Below are 6,856 nucleotides of genomic sequence, written 5' to 3'. Positions count from 1 at the left end.
GAGGAGGTTTGGGAATGGGATCCCCGTGGGGCACTGGCAGGGGTTTCACTGTTTTGGGCCTGGCCTGAGGGCTCCCGGGAGCTTTGCTTGGAGTCTGAGGTGGAAGAGGTTTGGGAATGCTGGGCATGGCCCCGGGCTGTGCCCGTGCCCGGGAGGGCGGGATGGGCAATCCCATGGGATGTCTAATGGAGTGCAGGCTGCTCCCTGATGTGGAGATGGGATTGGGAATCCCATGGGATGTTTCCTGGGATGCAGGTTGCTCCACAACATGGAGGGTGGGATGGGGAATCCCTGAATGGGATGTGCCCATGGGGTGCAGGCTGCTCCATGATGTGGAGGGTGGGATGGGCAATCCCATGGAGTGTTTCCCGGGATGGAGGTTGCTCCATGATGTGGAGGGTGGGATGGGGAATCCCTGACTGGGATGTGTCCCAGGTTGCTCCATGATGTAGAGGTGGGATGGGCAATCCCATGGGATGTTTCCCAGGATGCAGGTTGTTCCATGATGTGGAGATGGGATGGGGAATCCCATGGGATATCTTCTAGAGTGCAGATTGCTCCATTATGTGGAAGGTGGGATGGGCAATCCCATGGGATGTCTCCTGGGATGGAGGTTGCTCCATGACATGGAGGGTGGGATGGGCAATCCCATGGGATGTTTCCCAAGGATGCAGGTTGCTCCATGGTGTGGAGGGTTGGATGGGCAATCCCATGGGATGTTTCCCAGGATGCAGGTTGCTCCATGATGTGGAGGTGGGATGGGCAATCCCATGGGATGTTTCCCAGGATGCAGGTTGCTCCATGGTGTTGAAGGTGGGATGGGCAATCCCATGGGATGTCTCCTGGAATGCAGGTTTCTCCACAACATGGAGGGTGGGATGGGGAATCCCTGGCTGGGATATGTCCCAGGTTGTTCCATGATGTGAAGGGTGGGATGGGCAATCCCATGGGATGTTTCCCAGGATGCAGGTTGCTCCATGATGTGGAGGTGGGATAGGCAATCCCATGGGATGTCTCCCAGGATGCAGGTTGCTCCATGACGTGGATGTGGGATGGGCAATCCCTGACTGGGATGTGTCCCAGGTTGCTCCATGGTGTGGAGGTGGGATGGGCAATCCCATGGGGTGTTTCCCGGGATGCAGGTTGCTCCATGACGTGGATGCAGGACACCTGAGCTTCGTGGAGGAGGTGTTTGAGAACCAGGTCCGGCTCCCCGGGGGGCAGTGGATCCACATGACCGACGCCTACACCGACGTGGTGAGGGGAAAGCGGGAATGCTGGAGCTGGGAATGCTGGAGCTGGGAATGCTGGAGCTGGGGTGGGAATGCTGGAGCTGGGGCGGGAATGCTGGAGCTGGGGCGGGAATGCTGGAGCTGGGAATGCTGGGGAGCTGGGTGTGGAATGCCTGGAGCTGGGCGGGAAATGCTGGAGCTTTGGGGAGCGGGAAATCGCTGGGATGCTTGGGGGTGGGAATCTGGAGCTGGGAATGCGTGAGCTGGGGTGGGAATGCCTGGAGCCTGGAGCTGGGAATTGCTGGAGCTGGGGCGGGAATATGCTGGAGCTGGGGTGGGAATTGGCTGGAGCTGGAATGCTGGAGCTGGGAATGCTGGAGCTGGCGGTGGGGAATGCTGGAGCTGGGGCAGGAAATGGCTGGAGCTGGGGCGGGAATGCTGGAAGCTGGGGTGGGAAATGGCTGGAGCTTGGGGTGGGAATGCTTGGGAGGATGGGGTGGGGAATGCTGGCAGCTGGGGTGGGAAGTGCTGGAGCTGGGCACCCCCCGGGCCTGGGAGTGCTGGGGATCAGGGGGGATTTATGGATCCTTTTGTTGCCAACACCCCTGTGTCCCGCAGAATGGGGAGAAGGTCCTGCCCAAGGAGGAGATTGAGTGTCCTCCGGGCTGGAAATGGGAAGACCTGGAGTGGGACACGGATCTCAACAGAGCTGTGGATGAGAAAGGTACCAGGGAGCACTCTGGGGGCCCTGTGCTCGTCCCCCGTCCTGCTCTTCCCTCCCCAGGGATGAGACATGTCCTGGATCCCTGCTGGATCAGGAGAGGGGGGTCAGGCCCTGGGGGACCCTCTTGCTCGAGCTGGGGGTGGGAATTCCCAAAGGCAGCGCTCTCCTGGCTGCTGGGACAGTCCAGGGACAGCTTCCCGAAATTCTGGTGCGAGAGAAAGGGAAAACATGAGGCCAGAGATGGTCACAGGGGTCGGGGTGGCCCGAGGGAGGGAGGACAGAGAGTCCCCAGGCTGTGACTTTGAGCCAAGGGCCACCAGGGATCCTCCAGCTGGACATCCCAGAGGGACACATCCATGGGGGACCACCAAGGATACACCATTTGGACATCCCAGAGGGACACATCCATGGGGACCACCAAGGGCCACCAGGGATCCACCATTTGGGCATCCCAGAGGGACATATCCATGGGGACCACCAGGGATCCACCAGCTGGACATCCCAGAGGGACACATCCATGGGGGACCACCAAGGGCCAGCAGGGATCTGCCACTTGGACATCCCAAAGGGACACATCCATGGGGGACCACCAAGGGCCAGCAGGGATCCACCAGCTGGGCATCCCAGTGGGACACATCCATGGGCACCACCAAGGATATACCAGCTGGACATCCCAGTGGGACACATCCATGGGGGACCACTAAGGATCCACCAGGGATCCACCACTTGGGCATCCCAGAGGGACACATCTATGGGGGACCGCCAAGGGCCAGCAGGGATCCATGAGCTGGACATCCCAGTGGGACACATCCATGGGGACCACCAAGGGCCACCAGGGATTCTCCAGCTGGGCATCCCAGAGGGACACATCCATGGGCACCACCAAGGGCCACCAGGGATCCACCAGCTGGACATCCCAGAGGGACACATCCATGGGGACCACCAGGGGCAGGAGCAACAAACCGGGAAATCGCTTTGGATCCGGACACTCCTTCCCTGCTGAGGGTCCCTGGTGGGACACGGGGTGGGGTGGGGCTGCTCACCCGGGTGTCTCCCGCTCTTCCAGGCTGGGAATACGGGCTGACCATCCCCCCGGAGCGCCGGCCCAAGGCCTGGGTGCCGGCGGAGAAGATGTACCACACCAACCGGCGCCGGCGCTGGGTGCGGCTCCGCCGGCGCGACCTGGAGCACATGGACACCTCCCGGAAGGTGGGATGGGCCGGGGGGGTGGCCCCTTCCCCTGGTCCCCCCCTGGCCTCCACGGGAGGTGGGCTCTGGCACAGAGCTGGTTTTTCCCCTGGGAGTCGGTGGCCCGCTCTTCCACACTCCGGGGGTTCCAATGAGGGTCGGGGCCTTCCATGAGGTCCGGGGGTTCCCCACCTTGGAGGGTCGGGGGTTCCCTACCTGGAAGGGTCAGCGCGGTCCCCCGGGGGTGGCCGCCGTCCAGAAGGGGCTTGGCGGGGCTCTGGGGCGGGATGGGGACATCCCGCAGTGTCACGGAGAGCGGGGCTGTCCCCGGGCTGTCCCCGGGCTGTCCCTGCCCCGCTTCCCTCTAGATGGTGCAGCTGGACCGGGAATGGCACCGCGGCTGCGGCTCCTCCCGCTTCCCAAGGACACTTGTCTCCCTTTCCAGCGCTTTTCCTGGAGAACTGGGGCCGTGGGGAGCCCCTGGCGCCCTGTTTGCCAGAGGGGGGTGGGTGTCACGGGGAGGGGACGCAGCCCTGGGGAGGAAAAGCCACCGCAGGCTTGTGACCAGTGAGCCGGGGGGGGACATTCCAGAGGGGACAGAGCCGCGGGAAGGTGGGAAAGCAGAGGAAGGCCTTGGGGAGGTTGGAAGATCCTGGATGTGGCCCCCTCTTGCTCAGCATGGGGACCCCCAGCCCAGTGCCCCCGATCCCAGTGGTGGATTCACCCCAAAGGGACTGGGGAAGGGCGCATCAGTTCCCGGGGGGGAACACTCCGGCAACCTGTTCATGGGAATCCCTGGAAGTGTCCAAGCGGGTGGAGTGCAACCTGGGCAGGGGAAGTGTTGTCCGCTGGCCCATGCAGGGGGTGGGCACGGATGGCCTTTAAGGTCCTTCCCAACCCATTCCACGATTCCGTGATGATTTTAAGGGTCATTCCCAACCTGAACTCCATGACCTCGGAGGTCTTCAACCTAAACATTCCTACGATCCCCTAAATGATCCCGCGCCTCTATTCCACCATTCCAAGCTGGGGGAGGCCCGGGGAGGACAACAAACCCCCGAAAGCCCCCCGAATCCACGTTTTGGTGCCCGGGAAAATGCCGGGGTGGTTTTTGTGGCCGGGGGTGGTTTTTGTGCCAGGTGGTTTTGTGCCGGGGGGTGGGTTTTGTGGCCGGGGGTGGTTTTGTGCCCGGGTGGTTTTTGTGCCGGGGGTGGTTTTTGTGGCCCGGGGGGTGGTTTTGGTGCCGGGGTGTTTTATGGTGGGCGGGTGGTTTTGCCTCTGTACCGCGCGGCGGGGGCTTTGGCAGCGACCCCGCTGAGTCCCCGCCGCCGTGTCCCCCCTGTCCGGGCAGCCCAGAGCGAGGAAGGAGCTGGACGGAAGGCTGCGGAATACGCGTCTCTGTTCGGCTTGGCGCTTCCACCTGAAGCAGCGCCGCACCGACCGTCGTTTTCCGCCGGCGCCCGCTGGAGGCGCAAGGATTAGAGCCCCCTGGAGCGCACCGGGGCGACCGCGTTTCGCCCCTTGGGGGGGCTTCTGGTAAGGGACCCCCTTCCCGCCCCAATTCCTGCCCGGCTAGCTCGGAGCTCATTATCAGCTCATCAGCCGCTCGTTCTCCCGCCCTCTCTGTTTCCCGACATCCCAGCTTTCTGGGTTTCCCGACATCCCAACTTTCTGGGTGTCCCGACATCCCAACTTTCTGGGTGTCCCGACATCCCAACTTTCTGGGTGTCCCGACATCCCAGCTTTTTGGGTTTCCCCGGCTCCTCGCTCTCCCGATCCAAAGAAACCCCTTGAACAATCCGAAAAGCACTTTTGTGACGGCCGGGGTGAAATAGAGAATGAAATAAAATATGAGGTATTTAGCTACGAAGGTGTGACTTTGCAAAAGGTAAAGCTGCTTAAAAGTCTCTGCCCAAACTGTGGGCAATTGAGATAAAAAGCTTAGAGAATGGGGAAGAAGCTTTTTAGCAGGTAGAGAGGGGTGTATAACCTGAAACTGTTTGAAGTGATAAAACTTTACGTAACTACTCCATAATGGTAAGAACAGGAGATAAAACTAGATGTCTATTTAGATGAGACAGACTGCAAAAAGCATGTGTGTAAAGATAAATTTTGAGCCTGCTACTTTCGAACTGTATAAAAGGCTATGTTATTTCTTGGCTCGGGGGAGTGCTCTGGGGAGAACACCTACCCCCTTTTGCATCTCCCCGGCCGTAATAAAAGTGCTTTTCAGGTTGGCAGAGGTTTCTTTGAACCAGGGGAGTGCAAAGGGGCAGGTGTTTTTCCCTCCCCCGGTGCACCCCGCCGAGCAAAGGGACACCGCAGCTTTTTATATGGTTCGAAAGCAGCAAGTTTAAAATTGTGAGAAATAGAAACCCAGTCGGGCAATTTGCAGTCGGAATTTATTATATGATAAAAGCAAAATTCAGCGCTGGGAAGGGGTTCAGCAGCTCCCAACGCCTGTCACACCCAAAGAAGACACTTGTTCTACGTTTATTTCCAGCTGCTACATGAATATTCATTATACATAAGTATAAACATTACACATTGTTAGGTACGTGAGTATAAACATTACACATTGTTAGGTCAGACGTTCCACAGATAGTTCTTAACAAGGATGTAATCTATAAGCATCCATAATATATTGTTAAATCAGGCATTCATCAGATGTTTGCTTGTTATCTATTCAAAGTTATAAATTTTAAGAAAGGTGCTATTATCTAGCTAACTAAACAAAATTCTCTCACTATAAATCCTACACAAGGTAAAAGGGAGGTAACTTGTTTTATCTCTTTGTAGGGGCCCAGTTAAGTTTTACGACTTGTTTTTCTTTTCTCTCCAGGTCATATTGACCTTACACTGTTTTCTCTTAATTAGCTCGAATCATTTTCTCAGCTTATCACAAAAATTATCTGTACACACACTCTTTTTGCAGTCTGCCTTATCTAAAGAGACACTTAGTTTTACCTCCTGTTCTTCCCATTATAGAGTAGTTACATATAAAGTTTAACGTTTCAAACAGTTTCAGGTTCCCCACCCCTTTTCTACCTGCTAAAAAGCCTTCCCCATTCTTTAAGCTATTTTATCTTAATTGCCCACGGTTTGGGCAGAAACTTTTAAGCAGTTTTACATTTTCCAAAGTCACACTTACGTAGCTAAATAGCTAAATTTTATTTCATTTTCTGTTTCACTCCCAGTGGCTAAAGGAGACCCAAGCCCAGCACCACAAAGCTCCTGTTAATTGTTTTTATGGTTTTTTCCCCCCCTCATTTGGCTTTTTCCCCCTCTTTCCCTGCTTTTTCCTGCTCTTTCCCGTCCCTCCATCCAGAGTTTGATCCCGGTGGCTCCTTGACTCTTATCCTTGAGCTGTGCCTGGAAAACCAGCAGCGCTTGGAGGGGGGAAGGAGTGTTGGAGCCTCCCTGAGCTCCCACTGCTCCCACCCCGGGGGTCCTGGCTGCCACCCACCAGCCCTTGGGTGGCATTCCCAGCCTCAGAAATCCCTCCTTTTTCCTTCAGCTAAATATTCCAAGGCCAGGGGGGAAACTGGGAGGTGGTGAAAGGCCGGGTCAGGACACGGGGGAGGGAAGAGCTGAGGTGGGACTGGGAGAGAGTTGGGAAGGGGCTGGAGCAGCAGGAGAGGCTGAGGGAGCTGGGGGGGCTCAGCCTGGAGAAAAGGAGGCTCAGGGGGGACCTTCTGGATCCCTAAAATTC

The sequence above is a fragment of the Manacus vitellinus genome, unplaced genomic scaffold (assembly GCF_001715985.3).
Source record: "Manacus vitellinus isolate BGI_N305 unplaced genomic scaffold, ASM171598v3 scaffold_61_pilon, whole genome shotgun sequence".
NCBI lineage: Eukaryota > Metazoa > Chordata > Aves > Passeriformes > Pipridae > Manacus > Manacus vitellinus.
This window is presented reverse-complemented; position numbering follows the sequence as displayed.